This window comes from Zonotrichia albicollis, chromosome 5, assembly GCF_047830755.1.
Source record: "Zonotrichia albicollis isolate bZonAlb1 chromosome 5, bZonAlb1.hap1, whole genome shotgun sequence".
NCBI lineage: Eukaryota > Metazoa > Chordata > Aves > Passeriformes > Passerellidae > Zonotrichia > Zonotrichia albicollis.
The window spans coordinates 49,981,543-50,008,548 of record NC_133823.1 but is presented as its reverse complement, the minus strand read 5'-3'; the positions used below and the strand labels follow the sequence as shown (position 1 = coordinate 50,008,548).

At 44.5% G+C, this 27,006-nt stretch overlaps 1 long non-coding RNA gene across 1 annotated transcript; it reads right to left on the bottom strand.

The window, feature by feature from the left end:
• Nucleotides 1-230: 230 nt before the first annotated feature.
• LOC113459117 (uncharacterized) lies at nucleotides 231-27,006 on the bottom strand. The gene is made up of 13 exons (XR_003380000.2): nucleotides 26,814-27,006; nucleotides 26,208-26,342; nucleotides 23,812-23,936; nucleotides 22,640-22,758; nucleotides 21,671-21,760; nucleotides 15,989-16,157; nucleotides 15,589-15,678; nucleotides 12,369-12,538; nucleotides 4,584-12,265; nucleotides 2,383-2,547; nucleotides 2,101-2,234; nucleotides 1,608-1,906; nucleotides 231-566 (listed from the first exon to the last, which is right to left on the bottom strand). It is a non-coding gene; the product is annotated as an uncharacterized LOC113459117 (long non-coding RNA).

The following is a 27,006-nucleotide window of genomic DNA, read 5'->3' as shown; positions in this document are numbered from 1 at the left end:
TTGGAAAGAAGTCGTATTCTTAGATGGATTCAAGCATAAAGAAATCAGGACAAGAGCTTCATAAATTCATTTCCTTCTGCCTTTCTCACTCATCATTGACTTTTTCCCCACACTTTTTGGCAGCCTCTAGCACTATTTTTCTTTTCCCCATAGACTTCTGTGCTGCTTCTGTGCAAAGGTAAGCTCATGTAACAGAGGCTTAGACAGAAAGAAAAACAAACAGCCGAGACCCATATTTTAACTATTATTGAATACATTCTGGTATCACTTATTTCTTAGAACAAGAAATTATTTGTATATGTCAAAAACCTAAAGAAAACGCTGAAGTGCTGAATTTATCCTTTCTAACATAATAGTTATAAAAAGAAGATACCATTTGCTATCTGCTTCCTACAACATTACACCCAGGTGGTCTTTCCATTTGTCCCAGAGTTTGTCCTGAGGTGCTGCTGTGCTTTGCTCATTACTGCTAATGCTGTTGTTCTGCAAGGTTATGAGAAGATGAGGCATCACAGAGCTTTTCAAATCCAGGTTTCAGGAAGAAGGGAGACACGTATCACTCCAGCCTGCTGGGGGAAAGAATGAAAAATAAATTGCTCTGGTGATCTGCAGTTGCTGGCTATTAATTCCTTTGAGGATTTTGTATTGCTTCCAAGGCAAATACAAGATTAGCTGATGGAGTAATGGAGTAGTATGGGATAGAGATCACATGGGGGTTCTTGTAACACAGATGTTATTTATTTAGCCTATGCAGAGCAAACCTACTTACAGATGTAATTCTGTATGTTCAACACGCTGTCTATGTGCCCAGTAGCCCCCCAGTATAACTTGAGAAGTCAGAAATCCTGCCTTTGTGAGCTCCCAGCTCCCAGGCAGGGACAGCTGCCCTCACACCCACTCCTGCTCAAGCGAGTGCTCCATCAGGGAGTCACAGTGCAACCACCTGGCAACGTGCAGAAGTGAGCAGGTAAAAATCAACCTGGCTGCAGGAAGGCAAGTGAAGAACAGGTCTCAGTCACCTGGTAACTTCCTGCTGATTCAGCCAGCTGCAGGGGCTTCCTATCCCAGCTGCAGCCGTCAGTGGTGGTGCTTGGAAGAAATGCTGCTGCTGGAAGAATGCTGCTATTTTGTAAAAGCATGTGCAGGACCTTCCAGTGCCAGATATCCAGACGTGCTAATGCAAAATGCATTAGCCCAAGCAGCAGGAGCTCCAGGGTTGCTGGCGCCATTGAGTTCCACTCATTTCATCTTTATTATAAATACTGCATTGTCGTCTCATTCTTTTCTCTCATCCTCTCTTTAGAAAAGAATTATAAGGCTCTAGTTGACTGGTCCCTTTGACTTAGTACAGTTGTTAAACCACAGGCAGTAAATACCTCTTTCAATTGTTTAAGGCGGATGTATTTATTTCATTGGAACAACTGAATGAAATCTGTAAGAGCTAAAGAATCCCCCCTTTCACGGCAGCTCTGCTTTTCTACCTCTGAGCTGAATGCAAAAGGAACTCTTCCTTAAACCTGCCGTGTGAAATCAGCCCACCTTCAGGCTCCCAACTCTCAGCTTAGTTTTTTGTGGTTCAAGAAGTATTGCAGCCTCCAAAGACTCACCGCCTACTTGTAAATAGCGATCTTTCACCAGGCAGATCTCAGCTGACAAATGTTAATTGTTATGCAAACTCTCCAGAAGATGAGCTCTTCTCCCAGGACTGAAGGGCAGCCACGTCCCAGATGAAACGAGGCAGCTGTTTAAACAGCGCGGGGTGCGCTGCCCCGGCTGCCAGAGCAGCGGGAGAGCCGAGCTGGAGCCGTGCCATGCCACCATGGTTAACACCCCCGCTTGTGTGGAGAAAACCTCCGCAGCACTGCTGGAGAACTTTAACTGACCCCACGCCACCAGGAAGATGATGCTGTTGCAGTGGAAAACAGATACATAAAAATTGTGTCTTTGGGCTCCTGCGGTGGGGTGCTCCCCGCTTCAACTGGGAAAAACAAATTCTGGTTGTTGGGGCAGGATAGGGATGGGAGAGCAACATTTTCCCCAGACCAGAGGATTTGAAAGGGACCAGGGATGCTGAGAATGCCATGCAAATCTTGTTCTTACCAGGAGGCAGATCCTTGCCTGAGGTGGGTGGTGCTGTTGGGCTGTGGCTCCCAAAGGAGTCCCCTGGGAAGCTGGGAACCAGCTCCTGTTCTTGAGAAAGGCTCCATTGGTGCTGCTCATAACTCCACCATCTCCTGAAAGGAATTTTGAATGTGCTGTTAGCTCGTTTTTCCTTCCGGTCGCATTTGGTCACTGCTCCTTCCCTCCTGCACAGCTCCAGTGTGGGGTCTTTGGGATCACTATGAAGAGTAAGAGTCATCCCAGACAAAGAGAGGGACTCACCACAGCTGCCCATGAAAACCATCCTGACAGGGCTGCTGGGCACTCTGCGAGCACAGGTCCTGCCCTTTGCCTGGGCAGCCTGCGGGGAGGAGGTGGCTCAGCAGTGCAGAACAGTTCCAGGAGTGAAAGGTGCCACTTGCTGTTCCCACGCCTTGGGTCACCTGGCTGCAGAGAAAATTTACATTTCACACCATGTATGAGACACACATAGAGACCACTAGTGTGTGTTGCCAAATTATCTGTTATCAGCTACATCTTTGCACTTCTGGGCTAAAACCCCCACTTTTCTGGCCACTAGATAACTTGGATAAATGTTTATTCTCTGGCAGTAACAGGATAATTTTCAGGGGTTGCTGTGCTCCTGATGAGTACATGGAAAAGTACTTCTGTATGTGGCTGTGCTGAATTTCTGATTCATGCCATCCTCTACTCCTTGGAGTGTATTCAGAGGTTTTGTTTCTAGTTTGTTTTCATTTTTAAGATAGTTTTGTACTATTGCAGCAGGAAACTTCAGTTTGGTTTTGTTCAGTTTGAGTTTTTAAACAAATAAAATGCTTTATCCCACCTTACATAGTTTTCAGATGTATAGGACTTCATAAGTTTGAAGAGCATTTTAAGACAAAAATACATTGAAAGGAAGAACAGAGGAAGGATTAAGATTTGAAGATTCAGACAACAAGGAAGTTTGTAATGATTCTTACTTTCTTGAAATTTAATAGCAACATTTTCCTTGATTTCAGTGGCAGCAGGATGGCAGTCTACTTAAAAGGGAAAAAAATGGAATTTAACCAAAAACTCTGTTCCAACTCCACATCTCCTTCCCTGCTTTTGCATCAGTTCCCAGTATCAGGCTGAGCAGAACAGCCATGTGCTATTTCCATGCTCCACTTTGCCCTTCAACAGCTCTCTTTGGCAACTTATTTTAAAAAATACAGGAAAACTCCTTCCCCAAAGGGCTGTAAAGCCATGGATTCAGTTGCCAGAGCAGGCCACCCATTCCTCTCAGCAAGGGCTCTTGGCTCAGCCCACACTATCCATAGTTGTTTTCAACTGAGACTGAGCTGATAAGGGGATTTCCTTTCAAGTGGAAAAGCATAAACTATATTTATATTCAGATAATTTCCTATTTGTTGGGTTTAGCTTAACAGGCTGAATTTCTGGCCTGTCTCTCCAGTGCTCTCCAACCACATGAAACATTCCCAATGGTCCGGGTGGGAGTTGTTTTGCCAGAAGCTGGAGAGATGCCACAGTGCAGCTGCTGTGCAAGGCAGAGGTGGAAGGACCCAGCCAGTCCTCCTTGCTCTGCTTTTTCTGCAAGGAGCTGACACAGGCCACAGCACCTGCTTAGCATCTGCTACCGTGTTCATTACAGGCACTTGTGCCACTGACCCATCAATTGTCCATTCTCTGGGCAAAGAATGTGTATTTTGATAAAAAATTTTAAAATCCCTGAAGTATAACTAATGCCTGCTGAGCCATCCTGAGGACTCCGTGATTTTGCAGGCAAGTAAGACCAAGCTCAGCTAAGGAGCAGAAGAGATTGAATTGCATGAGGAGTAGAGGAAGGATTTACTGAAAAAGCTGGTAGAAGGTTCCCAAACTATTAATGCCCAAGAGGAAGGGAATATCAAACCAGCAGTACTTCATGTTCATCTGGGAAACCTACTCCATTTTTCTCTGCAGGGATTTCCAGAGGATGAGACCCCAGTTCACAGCAAACTGATAATTATTAGTCTTCTCTGTACCCATTTACTTGCAAAACACCTCAGGATCCCTCCCTGCAGGAATTGTTCATGTTTCTTGTATTACCTGGGGGTTTTATATTGCATTCCATTCACTGACTGCCAGAGGAGTATGCTCTCGAGGTTTAAAGATTAAGTTTTTATTTAAATATATATTCCACTAATGTTGTACATCTGGTTTTGTTTAAACTCATTTCAGAAATCCTTTGTTTTCTGGGACCTTTACTGCTGGTCCATCTAAACTAAGGCTGTGGATGTTACCAGCAGCTCTAACTGAGCCAATGTCCTTTCCAAGATCAGGATTCCTCCAGTTTCACCCTCCTGGGAACTCATGGGGTGGATCAATATACACAAAGGTTTTGCAGAGCAATGTCCTAAAGCCACCTTTGTTTTGTACTCTGAAAGTCCAGAAAATATTAAAAACACCTCTGAAAGACAATAAATATCTGAATGTGTTACCCTTTCTGGGAGCCCTTGGTGCTTCTTGAGTCCTTTGATGTTTGGGTCAGTATCCTTCAAGAAACAGCACAAATCTCTGGCCCACCCACCTCCAGACAATCTTCTGGTTCTGGAAAGAGTTTTTTTCCAGTTTTGGAGTACTGTCTGTGCCTTCTTGCAGTAGGATCTTGTCTCTTTATGTCTTTCAGTTTTGGAGTTTTCTGTTCTTTTCTTTTGAAGTAGGAATATTGTACGAAACCCCAAGAGCTCTAAGGACAGTGTTGATGGTCCTTGATGCCTTGAGTTAAAACTGAGAAAATTCCTCTGCTTTGAAACAGTCATTAATCAGCTCTGAAAGTTAAAGTTAATAGAAGAAGTCTTTAGAATTCAAATAGAATTTGTACAGATATAGGCAGGTCCCCCAGGCCTTGTGTGTGTGTGTACTTACAAACACATATGTATGTACTCACATATGTCTACATTTATACAAGAAAAGTAAGAATCAATATAGAAAGTAGTATCTGAAAAAATCCAGTTACCATCACAAAGGAGACCATCTCCCTAGTCCTGCCCTCTAGAACTGAATAACTCCAACTCTATATAAGAATTTAAATTGTATGAAATAGCAACATTGTTTTAGCTTTTGGTTTTCTGGGAACTTTTCTCTTCTAGAGTTTCTCAGCTTGAGAAAGTGACAGACTACACAGTGGATTCATGTACCTTGTGCAGCCATGCAAATTACATCTAGTTTTCTCATGCATTTTGAAATACAGTTCCCATCCTACTTAACCATGTCCTGGTGTGAGACAATACAGTATTGAGAAATACTTGAAGCTACAATAGCAGCAATGCAGATCTTTTGTTTTATCATTAAGTGGAATGAATCCCTGAGGACTCAAGAAAACTCCACAGAAGCCTGATGTATGCAAAAAGAGGCTGGTTATGGTAAACAAGGTTAGAGATATGTGAATATTCAACATGCACATTCAGACAATGAGTAGACAAACGCCCAGTATGATGGGAATTTTTGTGAGAGAGCCTTCCTTCTTGCCTGTAATAGAGACAAAGGGACAATATCCATCCTCCTTCATGAGATCTCAGGTGGAGGAATGTAAAACTACCAATGCTCCATCTATTTGAGGCTGCACATGGACCCTGACTGAGCTACAGCAGAGACCAAAGTCTTTCATCCTTAGAATGTGAGATCACCAACTGGAAGTCAAGTGCACAGGGCCAGGTAGATGTTTCTTGCTGGTCCCTGCTCCTGGTGAAAAGTTCCTTTGCAGAAAGGAATAAGCATGTCCTAACAGTGAGAGCTGGCTGGCATGAGAGCTGAGGACAAGCCTGGATCCAGAGCTCTGCTCAGGAAAAGCAGCAAAGGGAGGTGGCATTGCACAGGGCTCTTAGAAACAGGCACAGAAATCCTGGTAATAGGACCAAGGTGGCCACATTCAGGCAATCAGACCAAACACAGGAGCAAAACCAGGTCTGGCCATGGCCTTTGACATGTCCTTTTTGAGGACAGCAGGCTCCAATCTCCTGCATTGAGATCTGCAGTAAATTGTTTCATCCTAAATGTCTGCAGTTGAAAAACAAAACCAGTCTACAAGATGTCAGTGTTCATCTTCTGTGAGAGGTATATCAGTCAGGTTGTCAATTAAAAGCATTCACTGAAGGTGAGCTGTGGATAAATTAATCTAATAGGAAAGCTCCATAGGTCAACAGCTTCCAGTCAGGGATGAGGGAATGTCACAGCACATTGCCTGTGATTGCACATGATGGTAATACTGTCTGCAGTCACCTGGAGGCAACATCCCTGGATATGCTAATGACACCTTTGCCTGCAGCCTGCATGGTGCTGTGGTTCAGCATGTTTGAGCTGAAGGTTTGTTTCTGTGCTGACCACAGCTCTTGTGCTGCTGAATTGCCCACATGAGCATCCTGGGTGGCTCTCTGTGCTTGTGAATCATCTCCTCCTCATATACCAGAAGAGCAATTGTCACACACTCGAGATGCAAATGGGTCACTCTGTAGACAGTACTAAACGGAACCAAGAGTACAAGCAGAGGAGGTGCAGTCTGACGTGGGACATCACCAAATACAAACTGCTGGAGATCCTCACAGGGGCCAGCAGGATTTGGCAGTAGGGACTAGTGGGCCCTGCATGCTCTGCGGTCTGGTCCAAAAGCACCAGCCATGGAGTGTGAGCTGCTCCAAGGACCACACAGCCCGAAGAGGTGGACTCTGAGCCTTCACAGTAAGTCCTGCCCTCTGAAGCAGAGGTGGCACAAGATGACTGAAAATCAGTTTATTGGCCAAATACCCAAATAAGAAGTAATGAAGATTTCCTGTCACCTCTGAAAAGCATTAATTTCTCCAAAGGTGAAAAAGTCTCAGGTCAGAAGCAGCAGGGTATAGGCACACTTGCTTGCAGAGTGACACTTGAAGGTAGAACAAATTCTTTCAGCCATGACCAAGATAAGAAGACAATCCACATCAAACTCATATGAATTTAGGGAAATATTCATCTTTGGCCCACTGCGTTCACAGGACATAATTTGAAACTACAGGAAACACAAAAAAGACACTATCACACACATGATGTGGGAGAAGCAAATCTTCAAAACCTACCTCAGCACTTCAGGAGAAGAGATGAAAAAATCCAGATGCTCAGAAATACTCTGCTGGACACATCCCTCAGATGATTTTTTTGTTGCTTAATATAATGTTTAAAACAGTCTATTATTGGCTGACGTTCTTCAACCAATCAGTTCACATCTGTTTTTTTTGTAAAACTATTTCATATTTATCCTCCCAGAGACTTTGTAAGCAGTAGTAGACATTTTTCAGAGATGCAAAAGGAATTCTGGATTAGTTTGGTTGGTTTTTGTTTTTTGTTTTTCAAGATGAAGAGGAATTTGAGAGCAAAACCAGTTTACTTGATTTACTCATCAAGGTAATTTTTTATAATACAGTTGGCAGACATGAATATGGAAAAATAATCATAGATTCTCTCATGAACCGAAGGATACCTTTTATCCATAAAATGTCTCAAAACAACTACAACCAAGTAATGAAAAAAAAATATCCTTGAATGGGACACAACTGGCTTGTCACAATTCAGACAAACATTTTTTATGCAAAAGCAACTCCTATTTTAAAAGGTGGTGCAGGATATTTGGGAATATTCTCAAGAGCTCTGTTCCCATCTCTGCAGAAACATAAAATTACATTTTTTGACCCTTTGCATCACAGCAAGGTCAAGCATTCTGAAGTCACCATGGCTGGGTGCAGGAGCTGCTTCTGCCAGAAATTGTAGACATTTTACGTCATGCACATTCTGGTGTTTCCCGTTACTGTTTTCTTTCAGTTTAGGGATAATCCAAGATGTTTGCATCTTGCCATTTAAAACTAAGAGAAAAACCACAACAGTATTTTCCATGTAAGCCAAAATCTTTCACATGTGCCAAGTGCCAAAGCAGACAAAAGAGCTTTGATCATAGTCAGACACCATAACTAGCTACTTGTTTTAATTACAGAAAGTTTTAGCTATTATTACACGACAGGCTGGCACATTCAGCACATGACATAATTTTATGAAAGCTTTTCATTTCTCTCAGCACAGCTCCAGCCCTAGGCTATTCCACTCACAGCAGAAGCATCAGTTTGAATGAAGCCAGGGAGATATCACAAACTGAGACCCACAAAACCCAACCATGCACCAATCCCACTCCCAACTGGGTTGGAAGAACATCATTCTCAGTGCTCCAGCCAGGGCAGAGCTGTCAGCTGCCTACAGATTGTGTTTTCTTTTGTTCTTTTAATTTTTCAGGATGAAACAATTTTAAGCCTCTGGGTTTTTGGGATATAGTGCCTATTGCTTTTACTTGATGTTGTCCTCCTATTTATAGTACATTAGTTTTAAGTGGCAGATAAACTAACCCCCAAAATATTGGGTGTTTTCGTGCCTGAATGACTGTCAGACCACCAAAAAAAAAAAACAAAACCAGTCATGGCACAGGTCAGCCCAAACATTTTTATAGGTATTCCTGGGCTAGTACAAGTTTCATCTCTCTTAGCAATAATTGAATTTTTTGGCAAAGCTTTCTGTGAACAAACTCGCAAGAGCTCTGATGAAGAGCAAATCAAAGGGGCTGTGATGGTCCTAAAAAAGGCTCTGTGATTTCTATTTGAACAAATGCTTATGAAGACTCATTTTCTCAGAGCTCTGGAGCTCTAATCCTCATCTATTCAGCCCATTGGAGAAAAATACCAAATCACATCCCCTATCACTGCATCTAATTTCAAATGAAATCAAATAAGCATAGTAAAGAGAATAAACACAAATAATTAGTGGCAATGATAACATAGGAACTGGTTTGAAAGAATATATTTCCTTTGGAAAACACTGGAAAGCAGTGTCAGAGTTTAATTTCAGAGATTTCTGTTTAATGTCAGAGATTAATTTAACAGCCATTAAAACATCTTATTAACTCAAGTGCTAATTGAGTGCTTGGCAGGAATAACAGAGCACTGCCAACCATACACATAAAAATGGCTAGAATTTGAGGAAATTGTGTGGTTTAACATTTATTACTTTTATAACTTGCTAATATAGGTTTAGCTGGCTCAGGTGGCCTTACCTACCTCCTTTGTATCTGTTTTGAAGATGTCATGCTCTGATGGCACAAAGTCTCGACTCTCTTTAGGAAAAATTAAGTCCTTTTGGCTGAAATCTTCCAGATTGGGCTAGATGTGCTTTGCAGTGATGCCAGAGTTTGCAGGCAGAAAGGTGCAAACTGCTGAGCTTTGGGAATTCTCAGTGCCATGACTGCTGACATGATGGGCACTGAGAGAGGCAAGGTGAGCACGGGGGGAACAACTGGCTCAGCTGTTCCAGTAAAGGACCCATGACCATGCTGACCACCACACTCCCAGGACTGGTATTTGAGTTCCAGAGTAGCAAAAAATTGTTTTCTTGCACATGGATATCTGCAGTCTGTAGGGAAAAGTTAGACCAGCAATGCTCCTTCCTCTATATTTGGCCCCCAACAGTGATGGTTTGTGGTTAACACATGCTGCTTCCTGGGTCTTCTCGTCCCTTGCACCCATGGCCTGGGAAGGCATCCTACCATGGCTCTAGACTGAGAGAAGATGGCCACAGATTGTTGTATTTTGCTTTTGCAGAAATCACCTCCACCCATTCCTCCGCCAGCACCCACAGCAGGGGGAAAGCAGTTTTTCCTGACCAAGCAAAGCCAAGGCACCATACAGCCTGAATTTCACTCAAACCTCAAGGGAAGTGTATCCCACAACTGGAAGTGTTACAGGGACACTCAGCTCCAAACCTCTCCCTTGATGACTGCAAATGGAAGTGGGTGGTAAGGACCTCACTCCTTTAGGGCAAGCCTGAACTTCAAGTCACATCAGCTAAATTGAGCACAGGCAGGAGATAATTTGAGCTCAGCTCACCCTAAACACACGACAAATACTTTGAGACCAAGTGAGAGCAAATAATACAGATGAAAAGTTTAAGGTCACGAAGTTTGTCAAGTTTAAAAACACCTCAAGTTGTTTCCTAGCCCTCAGCAGGGACACACCCCTAGCAATATGTGTTTAGATACACAGAAAGCAATGGATGAAGCCCGGATTTATGGGCTGACCCAAGCTCCTGACCTGTGTGGGGCTGCAGCACGTGCTCCCCTGTGCTGGGAGTCTTTGCTGTGACTGCTGTACCTGCAGTGAGCATGGCTTCCCCCAGCTCAGCAGCTGCAGCCATGGTGGTTGGTGCTCTCACACACAGCTGCCGCAAGCCTGTAGTCAGGAGCCCCTCAGAGGTTATTTAGCTCAAGCTTCAAAGCTGCTCAGCTGCTCTTGATGAAGCTCCAGAGAAGCATGAGCCAAGCAAGAGTGACCAGGGCAGGCCTGGAAGGCGTACCTAGGACAAAGTTCAGGCTGCCAGGCTTGCACAGGTACCCGGCACAGGTTATAAAGCGCTTCAAGTTGTCTACTCCACTAGGAACCTTGTTCAGAGGAGGGAGGGAGGGAGGTTTTGCTGCATGTCATGTCCCCCAGCCACCTAGAAATGACCAGCCACCAAACAACTAGTGCTTATTAATAAACTTGCTTAAGGAAATTGGCTGGAGTCTTACTTTTCATTGTGCTGAATGAATGGAGCTAAATATAATCCAGAGCTCGTTTTACTGGGTAACAATGCAAGAGAGACTTCCTGTTCTAGCAGAAATCCCTGAGTTTAAAAGTAGAAGCTTCTCTAGGCTGGGTGAAATTCTTCAAATCTAAAGAAACACTGAGGTCACTCTCTAAATTCCTCTGTCCTCCGAAATACAGATATTATTTTAATACTCTGTGTGAGGAGAAATGTAGTGTCTCTCTTAGAACCCAGCTGAAAGCACAAGTTGTTTTAATCAATGAGCCCTCAGATACAAAGGTACTTCTTGGCTTAAGACCCAAATTCAATAATTATTTTTTCAGCTGAACTAGAATAAAGACATTATTTAAACATGTATCTGTCATCTCACACTGCCTGCGGCTGGCTGTTGGATATCTATTTCTCAGCAGCACTCTGGCAGCTCCTTATGTAAAAGGAAAAAAACATAACCATTTCCTTGCATGACTTCATTTTGGGATTATGCCTCCTTACTCCTCCTTCCCTGGAGCATCCTGTCAGGAGATGGTCTCAGGTGCTAACAGAGCCCATGGTGGGTGTGCCAGTGCACACTGGTCTTTGCAAACTGTTTGTGTGGCAAATGTGCAAAACAAAGGGCCTCAGCTTTTGATTTTTTTGCTCAGTGCAAAATGAATCAGTCTGGTTGGGCTGCAGGAGAGAGGGGATCACTGGAGAACAGCAGTGGCACCACTGCCAGGGCTGGGATTCTGGAGACTGAGCCATGTAAAAATATTTTAATCCTGCCAGGCTCCTCTCCTTCATTTTGCCATTGGTTATGTTACAGACCCATCAACTTTCTGAATAGTTTTCCAGGATCAGCTTTGATCCTACAGTGCTGCCAGTGTGGGCAGCCTCCTTGCACAGATTGTGCTCTAGGAGAATAAGGACCTAATCTATGAGCCCTTTTCTTAATTCTGCAGGTGCAAAATCTGATTTTTTCCCTTTGGGGCAGTGCCAGGCATAACAGACCTGAACTCAGAATTGCCAGTAAATACTGACTGTTCTCCTGTGTGTGGAGCTGCAAGATGGCATTGGACTGCATTCAAGCTTCATGGGGCTGTGATGATTCCCTTAGAGGACGAGGTCAAGGTGGTCAGGTGAACCACAGTTGTTGTGGGTGGGGTACTGAACACCTAAAGGGTGATAGAAGTTTTAAGAGGCTTTAAACCCAGAATAAGAATTGGTGAATTCTGGGCAGAGCCAGCTTGGTCCATTTACTTCACACACGTGGGGTCAAGGCACTTGGTCAAGGGGTACAAACAAGGAGGAGGCAGAAACTGGTGGGGTGAAAACAGAGATGTGTGTTGGAGGTGGAGGGTGGGCAGGAGGCCATGATCTCAGGGTAGGAGTGAAAAGAGGGAAAAAAAAAAGACACACTGGGTACCTGATAGGGAGCTACTGATGATCTCTTGGATGTTTCCTGCATAGGAATGTTCCTGGGAGGCTCCTGGGAGGCCATAGCCTTGCTGTGCTCCTGTGCCATGTCTGTAGGGCTTACATACACAGGTAGTTGGGTCTGCAAGATTTAAGTGTAACTGCAACAACCTAAGCGGTCCTCTGCTTCTGATGGGCTGCAGGTATACACAGATAATAGACACATCTATCTAAGACCATCTTACCCTCCACCAGTGAGATCTGGGGCACTGCTGGTCTTTTCAAGGCTGGGTGACAGCCACACTGCTGCAGAGGGCATCACTTAGGGATGAAAACACCTTGGTAAGCCTTCAACCCAAGGCAGCAGCACCCAGGTGCAAACTACTGCCTTCAGCATAATTGCCCCGGGCTGAGCCTGCAATAGAAAGTCAGCATTATTAGTTTCAGTTGCTCCTGCAACTCTGGTGAGTTTGATAGTTAGGAGCAACCTTCAAAATCTGTATGTGTGCTGCCTGTATCACCTGTTCACCAAGTGGCCTTTCAGCCTGGAGCAGCACCATGCATCATTTTCCCTCACTGTCCCATGACTGTGGTTCACAGGGGACTTTCCCCACTGTGGGGCTACCTCTACCTGCTGGATGATGAACACATAATCTGGAGCTTGGGCTGTCCCCTTGGACAGAGCCTGAAATGCTCTGGCACAGCCACAGTCCCTCAGTGTGGGGACAGCATGAGAAACACAGGGCTTGAGAAAGACAGGGCACACTGCTGACCATGAGTAACTGAGATGGCTTTTGTACCTCAGTCGGGCCCTGAGAACCCTCCAAGCTGTGCGGAGTGGCTGGAGGATACAGGAGCAGATTTTGTGCTCTCACCCTGTGCTTTGATGCTCGTGCCTAATGAGTTAATCAGCTGCTTGTTGTCGCGCCTGAAATATAAATAACAAACAAGCAGAGGATGAACTGGTAAAATAACAACAAACAACCAGGGGATGAACTGAAACGAGCAAAACATTTTTCTGGCATATGCTCCTTTGACTGCAACATCAAAGATCATATTAAGATTTTTGTAGAAGGTTACTTCTCTGAGTGTCTTAGCTCCAAAATCATCAGGAGTGTCAAAATCCATTTGCAGGAAGACCTTCTGGGGAGGAGGACGCTGCTGAAAGGGCAGATATGTTTAATATTTCACGAAGGGCATGCACAGACTAACGCACATTTCTCAAAACATCCTCATTAAAATGCTTTAATTAACATTGGTTCAAACACTAGCAGACTTGGAGATTCACATGTCTCAGATACATTGGGGGTGCTGTGCACTGCTCAGGTCCCAGTGGGAGCATCCTTTCCCTCTGCCAGGGGAAGGGATGCATCTTGACCCCCCTCACAATCGCCTTCTATCACCGTGTTGAGATTCTTCCTCTCAAAGGGACAGTAAATATTTTTTCCCTGACCACATTCCAGCCACGTAACCATTCATGCAAGAGCAAGTGAAATCAACAGTGTAAAGGGAGCAGCAGAGATGATCCTTTCACTTTCAAAGGCCATAGTTTCAGTTCCCCAGTGTCAATCATTTAATTAACCAACTACCTGGAATCTGAACTAAGCACCCCCCTCCTCCCACACAGGCACAGGGAGCGCTTCCCAGCCCTTGGCAACCTTGTCTGTATTTTGGAGAAAGGACAAGGAGAGGGCTTCAGACCAAGACACACAACAGAAGAGCAGGGGCAGAACCCCATTTATAGGAGGTCTTTTTTGAAATGGAACAAAGATCCTTTTTTTGTTCCCCAGAAGAGACAGAGTGCCTTACACTTTCTGAAAAACTGAGTTAATTAATGAAAAAAGAGATGTAGGGTAAAGCAGGTGGAAAAATATCCCCAGTGCTTATTGTTCCTTGGGCCAGGAAGGATTTTGAGGCTCTCCAGAGCATTGCCCTGCTCCAGGCATGTGTGGTTATGCAAGAGCTGAACACCTACAGTGACCTGGTGCTGCCCACCCCATCCCCATCATGGGCATTCCCTTCCATCCAGGAACTCCAGCCTTCCCTGACATGTGCAGCTCCACAAATCACAGGGAAAGGTCAGGGACTAAAAGTGCCAGCAAGACTAACCAAGTTTCCTGACAGAAGCAGCCCATGAGGAAGTGCCCTTTGCCACCAGTCACTTTATCTAAGAGATAAAGAGGAAGGGGCTGCTCTCTGGGCAGACTGCTACCCTTCCCAAGCCCTGCTGCCACCCCCCAGCAAAGCCACTGGGAAGCTGGGTGGCAGCTCATTCTGCACTGCCTTTTACAGTGATTATTAACCAGGCTGGAGTCACATTCCCAGCAGCAGCTTCCTTTGGTCAGCACTGACGTAGCAGCAAGCCACGGTGAGTCAGATCTGCTGAGTGAGTGCCTGAATGACTCCATCCTAGCACATGGTTGGCTGGAAGGTGCCATCCCTGCACATGGATCCCACTGGAGGATGCCATCCCAGCGTGCAGGGCAGCTTGCACTTCAACCTACAATAGATATGAATTTCTACTCCAGAGAAAATACATTTTAATTATGCAAACTCTATGCGCATTTTTAAAACATAGGGAAAGAAAAAACAGGACCCTGTTCTTATCTTTTTGTGAAATCATTATTCATTTGAAATACATGGATAATTAACCACATTATCATGCAAATTTAAGTGAATTGAGCTGGCTGAATTAAAGAGACTTCACCTACCTAACCATAAAAATTGCAACACGGAGCTGTCGCAACGAAGCTCTGAGCACTATTTTTAGTGCAGCGCTGTAAGAGGGCCTGTGGGAGGGCATCTTCCAGAGGAATGCAGACAGTATCTTTCAGGAGGAATTCATCCTGAGGAAACCATTACTAGCTCTCACGAATGGCCAAGGGATATTTTTCTGGCTGGGCTGGAGTTTATACACGGGGAGCCACATGCACCGAAAAAATAATCATGACTCATTGAATTTAAGGAACAGTTTACTGAAACCAAATTTTCAAGCGCTCCTCCCTCTACTCCTGGTCCCTTGGCTCAGTGTCCTTGGGGCACACCAGCCCTTTATTGGTGAATAAAAGTTTAAAAATTCTTATTTACTGACTCTGAATGAAAGCTGTTTAGTTTTTTCAGAATTACAGTTCTACAAAGCACTCGTGCCATACTTTTATTCAGCTACTGAGATGAACTTCTTTCCATTTTCTGTGGTTTTACAGCTTTGCATCTTTGACTGTCAGGTCTCGGGCACCAATGCTTGAAGAGGACATGCACGAAGAATTCCCCTCATCAAAAAAGGGCAATGAAAATCCAAAGCAGACCCTGAATAGTGATTTTTCTAAAGATATTTTTGTTCTTGTTTGTTTTTTTGTTCTTGTTTGTTTTTTTGTTCTTTGGGGGTTTTTGGTTTTTTTTTTTTTTGCCTGTCCACACATTAACTTTGATCTCTGTAAGAGAGTACAGCTCATGCTTAGGAAGTACCTTGGTTCTTGTTCAGTTGCAACCTTGTGTGGGCTTCCCCTTCCTGGTCATCCTTCTAGGACACTGACACGTATTTCTGGCACACCAGCACTGCAGAATCACAGGGACCTGTGTTAATGAATATTGTCCTTAGACATTCACAAACCTGGCTATCTTTCCCCCGAGTATCTTTAAAGACATAAACTGAGAACACACCTGTCCAGGCTGAAATGTTAACCCATCTGAATCACCAAAATCATTAAATGAGTCACATAAACTCACATTTTACTGGTAAAAAGTACTTAGCAGAATCATCTTTGAAAAAAAGTCACAATGCCATATAAATGGACATTTGAGATGAAGTTTTGTGGGTGTTTTTAGATGCATCACACTCACTCTCTTTCTCCCTTGAATATCTTACCTCAAAAACATTTGACTCCAGATGCTGTATTGATGACTTAAGATGCTGTATCAGGAATCTTAGATGAAGAGGAATCCAGGAGTTCCCATCTCCATGAATGTCACTGGGACTTCGGTTGCCCAAGTGACTTCAGCAAACAAGGACTTCAAAGCCTTTCAAAACAGTACAGCTGAAAAACAGAAATAAAGGTTGTAACTGGCCTAGGATTTTCAAATACTTAACTACTTTTTTATGAAGATGTTTGCACATATCAGCCTTATCCAACACTTCAAAGGGTAACCAGTGGTGGTCAGCTGGGTCCCTTCCTTCTAATTTTGCCTTGTGCTTGTTGGAACTTGGTTTTGATTGCATATCCATAGGGGAAAGATTTACATTTTCTGACACGTCTGCAAAATGCCTGACACAATGTCTGAGCCTCAAGCTGCAATAATAATAATAATAATAATAATAATAATAATAATAATAATAATAACAACAAACAACAACAACAACAATTCCCAGTGTGCACTGTGTGCAGCGAGGCAGCTGAGAGCTTGACTGCCAGCAGCTTTGTAGTCTGACATCTAATTACCAGCAAAGAAGAGGGTGGAGGAAGGCCAGCTATAGCAGAGGAAGAGGGAAAAGCTCCTGGGAGAAAACCAGAGTGCTTTAAAAGGTGGAGTTGCTCTGCTCACCTGTGTTTAATGTAGATGCTGTGACTAAACACTTTTAAGGTATCACTCCAGAGAAATCCCTTTGTTTCTATTGGGAAAGTTTGTCTGGGTGGATTTGAGGTTGTTTTCTGCTGCTTAGGGAATTCCACAGGCTGGCACAGACCACAAAACACCCTTAAACATCAGCAGAAATCAAGAAGCAGCAAATGAACAGGGATTGCCTTGCCATCAGGGAATGCCAGGAGGTGGACACAGGCTGCACCAAGAGCAGGCACAGGAAATCTGCTGAATCCCAAAGCCCTGTGATTTATTGCCCTGGTGCAAACCATCTGCCCAGCACATGGTCAGTCAGCCTGACGCCTCTAAGAAATCCCACCTGAGAACCCAGCAGGCTGAGACAGGGCAAAAGGGACCACTTGGGTCATAAATACTGCTCTGTGTTTCTGCAGGGAACTGAGCTACATATTTCACTCAAAATGAGTGAGTGAGTGAGCTGGTGAGGAATACGGGTGAGGGTTTTTGTTTTATGGGAAAAAATCTGCAATTTTGGAATTTGTGTTCTACTTCGAAGCAGGTAATAAATTTGTCGTGGACTGCAATTCCAAAATTGCCTCACATGAGGTAGATCAAAGCGTTTGGCGTCTATGAAATCTGATGTAGGTCTTTAAAAATCATAAATTATCTTTTTCTATAAAACTGAAAGACATTGAACCAAAACATTCCAAAATATAGAAAAATCTGGAGCAATTTGAGTTTATTTAAATTTTGTCCAATTCAAAGCATTTCTTCAAGAGAATTCTTTTCCTGACACATCAGCATTTCCAAGCAGAAAAAAACACTGGTCCTGTTTCCCATCCCTGGTGTTGTTCTTGCACCTCTGCTCAGAAACCTCTAAAATGTTGAAGCTGGAGAAGGCGGCTCGTGCTGGCAGCAGCTTTGGGGAACAGTCAACATGTGCTGATGAGAGCCCTGGACATGCTGGGATCTCCTGGGATACCCAGAGCAGACACCCAGGCATTCCCCCAGAGCCTTGTCAGCCAGGCACACGTGGCCAGCTGGTTTCTGTCACCACAGGCAGGGCCGGAGGGCACCGCACACGCGGCTGCCTCTGCACACAACAGCACCCTGACAGGCATTTTCTTGTCTCAACAAATTACCCTGAAGTGCCCTAAAATATTCAGCTTGCTGGAAGGAATTGGAGAAACGTGAAGATGTAGGATGTGTTTTGCTGAGCTGACCAGAAAACTCTTCCAGCAAACAGTCAGGGCACGATGTAGCACAGCAGCAGAAGGTGAAAAGGAGATGAAGGCACAACAAAGCAAATGTTTTGCAATGACATTTGTCCTGGAGGGTAAATTAAGAGCTGGAAGGGCTTGGTGACAGTCCAGCACACACCAACAGCAGGGTCTGCATCAGGAGCCAGAGGCGACAGCCCAGCCTGCAGGACCAGCTGCTGAAGCAATGCTAAAGGTAGTCTAAAAATAAAGCACTTATCAGGGTGAGAAGGGCTGAGTATTTCATCACTCTGCCTCGATCGATGACTAGCAAAGCATGAGCAAGGAGGATTTCTGTTTTGTTAGGAGCTGTTTTCTGATTCACAGTTTGCTGGGCTTGGGCAAATACCTTCCGTTGACTTAAACTTTGCGAGAATGTTATGTGAGCACTGGGCTGCACCATCCCTCACCCGCTGGCATGTCTGTTCCTTTGGTGCAGGAGAGCAAAACACAGCATTTTTACAGAAAAAATACATGAAACACATGGCTGGCCCAAAACTTGTAAGAAGCAACAGGTTTGGTGCTCAGCTCCTCCTGTGCCCACTTGCCCCACATGGAAAGGCAAGCAAACCTTTCCCTGCTATAGGAAAAAAAGCTTCACCCCATCTGAGTGACTTGACAAACTCTGTCCTTGGAGATCTGTTATTTAAGGGACAATTTCACTGAGCACACGGGTAGGTTTGGCTCTTAAGGCCTTGCATCTCAGGGAGACAGGCAGGGAGAGGACAGGGAGAGGAGCCTGGCAGGGGCTGAGCGTTGGCAGGGCAGTGCTGGTGACACTGCTGGACCCACGGTGTTGGACCCATCTCTTCAGGCTGTAGGCAGGCTCTGAGATAAGGGCAGCTTCACATCCTTGCCCACACACTGGGACAACCTATATACACCTGTGGCATCCAGCACCAACCGCTCCCGCAGCACGGATCCTCAGGCTGCATTCCCAGTGCTGAGCCAAGCTCTGCACGGACGGGGGGATGGCACAGACACGGTGACAAGCTCAGCGCTGCCATGCGAGGCCCGCTGCCGCCGCCCCGGGACCATGGCCGTGGGAAAGCCTTTGATGTGACCACAGCTCCCGGGGCCGCCAGCCGGACTCCGCTTCCACTCGGGTACCTGCCCTTGTAAACAGCGGCGCCGGCGCACGCAGAAGCCACATCCTGTCACCCCCTTGTGCAATCCGCTGGGCCGGCTCCTCCCTGGCCACGGCGCGGAGGTTGCGACACGCGGGGAGCGACACGTCCGTGTGGGGCAATGGCAATGCGGGCCGGGCCCGTCGGGGCGCGGCCCCGGCTCCAAACAGCCGCACGCAGCCGGGGTTTACTTTTCAAGTGACCAGTGCAGCCTACGTGCATCGGGAGATGGTTCCTGCTAGTAATTCTTCTCCACAGGAACATATAGCTGACTTTATAATTCATGCATGCCTGGGAAGTTCAATCCAGTCCCACTGGAGTAGCAAGCTTGGTGGGAGTTTACTTATTTAAAAGAGTGCATGCAGTAGCATTGAAAAAAAAATCAAATCTATCAGAAACCATAAATCTTAATCCTAACCTAGCTTTGCTTTTCTTAAAATATGGTCTAGGGAAACTGCTTTTAAAATGTGGCTTCCCTAGTATTGCAACCCCCACCCAACAGTGTTACAGTATAATAATTAAAACATTTACAAAATTAAGATAATCTATGGCTTATCCAAGTTTCTATGGAAATTTGGAGGCTCTGCTGTATGCAGCTGTTCCCAACTAATGCAAAGGTTGGCTGTAACTTTACTTCTGAGCCCGTTTGTAACTTGGGGGATAATTTATCTGTTCTGTTTACACAGTTCTCAGCTTGCACAGCCCTAGAGCGCAACATTTCTATGATTCCCAAGCAAAAGGGTGCTTTATCCTCAGCCTGAGCAATTAGTGTTCTTAGGCTTAATGAGGCAGCTCTGCTGAAAGGTGTGGGTGCTTGCTCTGGTGTTGCAGACATTGAGATCTACCAGAAGAGCAGATGCACGAGGGGTGGACTGCAAACCCTTGTTCACCCTGGCCTGTTGTACCCCAAGATTTGGCAGAGGCTCTGCCAGATGATGGGCTGTGGGTAGGAGCCCATCCTCACTGGTTCCAGCTAATGGGTTTTGGTGAGCCCATGAAGGGTAAACAAAGACCAGGGGAAGAAGAAAAAAAGCGTTTTCCCCCAGGATGAGGCTGGCATCTTAAGGGTAGGAAAATAGTTCTCTCTTAAGTCTTGCGCACCTTTATACATGCCACCTTATTAACACTTTCACAGACTCAGATCAGGGGGAAGCTGTTGGATGACAAAGAAAAAGGGAAGAAACACCTGAAAAAGGATTTTAAATGCAATGATGAAGGACTGTTGGGGCTTACATTTTATAAATCAGGCTGATAAAAAGCTGGACAGCCTGCAACTTCTCGTGGGAGAGCAGAGAGCAGGCACTTGCTACCTGCTCATCATCATGACATGATTGTGTTTTACATTCACTAACTTATCTCCAGTTAGTCTGTGGCTGATACAAGCAGTTTTCACTTTGCAATGTTAAATTACTAATGAAGAAAGTATTAATAACCTCTAAGCAAAGAAAGTTGGTCAGAGGAGCAAAGCTCCAGCAGCTACACAATGGCCCCAGGGGTGTAAAATCTTCAAGCCTCATTGAAACAACAGCATGAAAATCTGCTTTTTACAAAGGGAGAGAAAAACTCTGCCAGTCAGGAGTGCACAGAAGAAAATCTTTCAGCTGAAGTAAGGCCAGAGGTTCCCATCCTGAACAAATATTTAGCACCATCCACCAAATGAATCCCTTAGCATTAGTTTAAACTCTAAGACAGAAAGTCATAAAGCTTCACAGTGGAAATTTTAAAAAAAGCTCAAACAACTAAAAATAAGCCAAAATACACAAAAGAAGCCCCCAATCCCAGTATTTTAATTCCTGTCTGTATTTAGCCACTGCAGGACAGCTGAGTTACAATTGGGATAGAGGTGGTGATGGCTCAAAAGTATCATTGATTTTAGAGTGACTGTATCCAGAGGTTCTCAGTCATTTCTCAGTGAAAACAATTTGCAAATAATGATACATATCCCAAGATATTAAAAAGTCTGTCAAAGGGGTCCTACAGGAATGCTGGAAAGGGACTTTTGACTAGAGCATGTAGTGACAAGACAAGGGGTATAGCTTCAGAATGACACAGGGCAGGTTTAGATTAGGTGTCAGGAAGAAATTCTTTACTGCGAGGGTGAGGGCAAGGGATTTGCAATACACATATGTTGTATTGCATAAGCATGTAAGCCAGGCTGAGATCCACCTGAACTCCTCTGCTTCCCCAAAGGGCAGGATCAGCTCAGCCCCAGCAGGCACAGACTCCGCTCTGATGGATAGCAATGCCCTGTTCATCCTCCTTGATCTCCCTGACTTGTGTGTGGGGAATAAGGAAGGGGGTTTGATGTAACACAAGAGTGATTTCCTAGAAGACAAGAAGATTTGCTGAGCTGCCTGTGCTAAAGTGTTGTTTGCAGAAGCACAAGTCTCTCTCTGTCCATGCCAGGGTTTGCAGCAATAAATAATGGGTTCACTTGGATGCATTCCTTATTGCCTGTGGGAACCCTGTTGCTAAGTCACACAATTATGTCACCGTGGAGCATCTATAATTTTTTTTGTAGTTGGGTTTCTTTGGTTCCCCAGAAAACCTTCTGGCCATACAGATTTCCTTAAAGCAAAATCTTAAATTTCCAGTTATATATTATCTAGATTTTGGTCATCATCTTACCTGCAACCTGGACAGCCCATGAAAACTTGTCTTCATATGGTTCTTTGCTGGGTTATAACAGTGGCCACCTCATCAGAGCTGCTCACTTGTCTTTTTGGGACAATACAGATAAAATATTTTAGGGTCTAGTAGTATCTGCAGAAGTCCTACATCAGCTCCTTATCATCATAATAAACCATAACAACACAAAAATCTGAACTAAGATTTATCTGAGATTAACAAACAGGTCTCCAAGACATTAAGAAGTAATTTGAAGTCTGCTTGCTTTCTAGCCTAGAAAAGCTCTGGATGCCCCATGCCTGGAACTGTTCAAGGCCAGGTTGGATGGGGCTTTGATCAGCCCAGGCTAGCAGGTGGCATCCCTTCCCATGAGGATCTTTAAGGTCCCTTCCAACCCAAACCACTCTGTGATTCTGGTTTGCAGGAGACTACCTCTCTTACTCTGACGGTCAGTTTCCAGTTTTGTTTTTTCTATGATTACACTGTTTTAAAGTCAGAGCCTAAAAATCTCTGCATGTACTGAAATCTCTCCTTGCACATATAAAGGCTTTGGATTTAAAAAAATTTATTTAGATTCTGGTATTTTCTTTGTGACTCCTATGGCTACATGCATTAAACCAGCTCTGAGGTTAGACAGCAATTAGAGCAAATGTTAAGATCATCAGCCACTCAGGTCTGTTAAAGCAGAAAACTATTTTTGAGGCAATCCAAGAAACACAGCCCAGCTGGCCAACAACAACACACCTTCCTCGTAAAGACGCAGGTTTTTGTGCAGCTGCATCTGACCCCTGAGCTCAGAGGAGCCCGAGTGCCAGCTAATAATGCAGCTGCAATGCAGATACATCCTGGGAGCACACTGCCCTTCAGTTTGCTTTCCTGAAAAAGGGGGAGGTGTGTGGTGTCCAACTGTGTCCACCCGGACAGAGAGAGACAAGAGAAGCCTGCTACAAAGAGCAAACTGAGCCAGACCTGAAACTGTGACAAGATGGTGCAAGCTGGGATCCAGGAGCACATGAGCTTCTCTTGCAGAACCAGTTGCCTTCATCCCATGCAACTTTGGGTCCCACTGGCAGGGAAGATCCTTTTTCCTGTCAGAAGACAGAGCATGTCCTTCATCAGGCTGCAATTTGCATGGCAGAATGCATTCCTGATTAGAAAAAGCCACAAACTTCCAATTAACTAACAGCTAAAAATTATTTTAAAGAGGTCTTTAATATTTATTTTTTTAAATTCCTCTGGTCCCCTTGAAATTTAATAAAAGAAAAACCCATGTTAAACTTCTAGGGTGTTTTAGTTCACTTTAATTCTCAAATACGTCCCAGACTTTTAAGAATAAGGGTTGTTGCCTAATGTTCATCCCAATGGCACCTTCCAGGCCATACTGCAAACTGCGAGGATCCATTAGGAGAAGGCTGCATCAACAGCCCTTCTGTTGCCCAAGCAGTGTGGACAAAGTGTTCCTGGGAGCCAGAGCAGAGGGGTGGGAGGGCAGGAGCTACCTGGGGAGAGCTTCACAGGATCTCCATCGGCATGGGGGGAGCTTGCAACCACAGAGAAACAAAGGAAGGGTTTTGGAACCAAAACTGACCTTTATGAATACTGCTGGTATCATAAATATGTTTGCAGACCCTCACAAGATGCCTGTTGGTAAGGAGGAAGGAGCATGTGCACACATGCAGGGCACACCAGGAGGTGTGGGGACTTTCAAGCACCTGTTTTTAAATAACTCAAACCATGTTCTTTTTAATCCTACCTCGGGCAGGCCTCCAATGTACTCCTGGCACCCACACACTGGCTTCTCAGGGTTTAGTCCTGCAATCTGCATCCATCCTTCCCTCCCTTATTTGATCAACAAGTTTGTGAAATGCTGATTCTGCAGGGATTTTTCCATTTTTCTCTGAAATGAAACTGTCACATGGAAAGGAGAACTCATCTGTTGTACCAATGTGTGAGATAGAAAGGATGCAGATTGCAGAACGAAAAAAATAATAAGAAAAACAAAAAGACATCAAGGCCATCTTTAAAACAGAAGCAAGACATATTGAGTAGGGAAGAGCTAAGTACCTTGTTTATATACATCTCAAGTGCTTTTTGTTTGTAGAATAAAAAAGAAAAAAAGATATCTGGATGTTCATACTCACATGGGCACATTACAGGATCATTACACTTGTAGACTTTCTGTCTTCCCCAGTCCATTAAAATCCCATCCCCACACCTCAAGCAAGATTTCCTTGGAGATGTCACCTTCTTTCATCACATCTAATATCTAATAAAGACATAAGAGAATTTAATAACAGACTGCACAGGGGAGACTTCTGTTCAAATAGCCGAGGTAGCAGCTGATGAGTTCCTGCTACAGATGCTGAAGAAGTAGAAGAGTGACCAGGAAACTGCAGGGTTTCATTTTGGAGATCATGCCAGCAAAGCCACTGACATCACCCCAGTAAACCCAAAATTTGTATGAAACAAGACATAAAAAGCTTGTCCAGCCTTTCCAGCTTCACCTGATCGAGTCCAGCTCCCCATCACATGGATCTATAAATTTATGAAATTCTTTGGAGGGGGACTGCCTTCTCCAAAGGATCCCAAGACAACACAGTAAGTGAAAGAGACCAAAGTGGTCAAAGTGAACTTGCACCCATCTTAATCACACTTGCTGAATTTAACAGAGTATTCCTGGATTGCTTAAAATAATCTGCTGCCCTGCTTGAGAAACCAGCCCCTTATTGGTCTCCTACTGGAATAAGTACTTGCATGAAGAGCACAGTGTTTTATGCTTTATCTGTTTTATCTCCCAGCCCTGATACAGCTTCCACAGCCAAAATTTTCAGGAAGGACCATTTGGGTTATTGAAATTGAAAAACCTTATGAAGATAATGTGTGGAGGTTTTTTATCCGGAGGTGAGCAACCATTGTCACAGCAGTGGTCTAGTATAAAACCATCTCAAAAATTCCAGAAAAACTGGGAAATGAAGGTTGCAAAAATACCACATCATTTCTAAAAATTGTGGCAAGCTAAAATAAAGCAGACTGACCTGACAGCTGGGTCTTGAGGTTCTGTATGGCTTATTCATGCAGTGCCTGCCAGGTCCTCTGTCACTCATATTTTATAAATCTATGTTCACTCTGCAGAGGTGTACTGGAATGTTTTTCTATAAATACTTTTCCTGCTGGAGATGGGCGATTGGCTTCATGATTCTTCTCAGGTGTATGTTTAAACAGAGAAGGGAACAAGCCAAGCATACGCAGATGTCTGGTTACAAACATTACATATGTACTATGAGGTAAATATACATGAGAAATGGAAAATGTTTATTTGCTGAGAGATGAGCCAGACAACCAGCGGCAATGCCCTTAAGAGTTAAGCTCCCAGTTTTGCCACCGGTTTGCTGAGGAGGACAGACATACAAGGTATTGGTGGTAGCTGCACCAAGGTTATTATTGAGTAATAGGACCTTTTCACTCCCCCTTTCTCACCAAATCTGTGATTTCAGTTTTTACTACACTAAAAAAGTCTCAACTTTTTCTTTTCAACTATTTAATGTAAATTGCCAGATTTCTTGTATGCTTCAGGAGATTCCTTCCAAAGTGGAGTAGGGTTGGTATTAATTTCTGGGCTTTCTCTCAGAAATATCTCTATTTTTCTTGTTCCTTCACAGGCTCAGTGATTCCCTCATTCTGGGCTCCCCACGCTTGGTGTCCTCATCTGGAGATCTCACAGACCTGGTACATCACACATTTGTGTGTCATCCACTTCTGCCACCCCAGGGAGTCCTCACTGCTTTGCTGACAGAGCACTGAGCCATGGGGAAGAAGAGATTTGTAAGGCCCAGAAATAGTCTTAGGGAAAAGAAAGGAAATGCTGAGTGTTGGCTACTTGGCAAAGGCTGCGTGTCTGCTGCTGTTGTGGAAAATGCCTGGGAGGCACCATTAACCATTGCTCTTTGCTACAGGCTGGCTCGTGTCCACACCACCAAGGACCAGCCTCTCTGAAGGGCAGTGGTTGCCTTCATGCTGGGCAGCACTTGGCCTGGGTCCCCTCTGAGCTGCCTGCAGAGCCCCACAGACCCCAGGTCAATAACTATTGCATTGGACACTTTTTTTACATTTGAAATTCTCCAAGTGGTGAAGGACTGGGTGGCGGCCTGCCAGCATGATGGTTTTCAGCAGGATCTGAAGGCATTTTGGGTTTTACAGCATGGAGGACAGTGGGCATGAGGTATCCTGGGATGGCTGGAGGACCTCCAGGGTAGAATCTGGTCCAGCTCATGCCAGGCTTCTTTGTGCAACCCTGGAAAAAAGCTCTGTCAGTCGTGTGGAGGTTTCTCCTTGGGAGAAACCAGTTGGTTTGCTCTGGAGCAGAGACAGGAGGGAGCTCATATGCATGCCACGGAGACAGCCGGTGAGCAGAGCCCGGGGGGAACAGAGGCAGCCAAATTGGCTGTGCAGACAAAAGGTGCTCCCATACCCCCACCATGGTCTCACCCAGTGAGATGTTAAACACAGAACAAGCATTGCAGTTTTTCCTGACCATCACCTGCAGGACTGGCAGTGAGTCCCTCGCTGGTCACTGTCACAGCCATCAGTCTGGAGGTGACTCTGGCATGTGCTTCCTCAGCCACCATGAACTCCTTGAGCTTTGTCAGATGAGGATGATCTTCCTGCCTCAGCTCTGCAATTTTTAAAGGTCAGTGTGACTAAACAGCAATTCTTCTGTATCTCTTTTAATTAGCCTTTGGTTTTGGGCCTGTATAGGGGTTTAAGCTCAGTTAAGGTTAAACCCCTGTATAGGGGTTTAACCTTAAGATGTTAAGATACGTGAAACACCTAAACCCAAATTAAACAGCACACAACTGGTGGGTTTCAGTATCCCCCCTCATCCCATTTACAGGCCACATTTGCTGTTGTGACGATATTCTCTAGCATACACAGTCTATTTACAGCAATACATGAAAATGTTTACCTTAAAATATGAATTTAATTATAAAGGTATAATTACAGATATGCTTGCGCCTCTTTGAGCCACCTCAAATTACAGTTTCAAATTATAACAATAAAAAAGGATCAAATTAATGACCTTGATTAATTTCATTACAGAGTGGAGTGAGCACCACTCAGCAAGGGTAAGCTTACACTGCCTGACCTCATTTCATCCGGCCTCTTCCCTGCAACATAAGAGCTCCCAATGGCACATCAGGTGAGTCGTTCCTCCCAAAGACAGTTGCTAAGCAATCAGCTGCAGGGTTATAAATGTTGAGTGCTTGATACACAGCACGTGGAGGTAGAGATTAACTCTTTTTTTTTATTTTTTTGTCTTTTCAGGTATTAAGGGAACC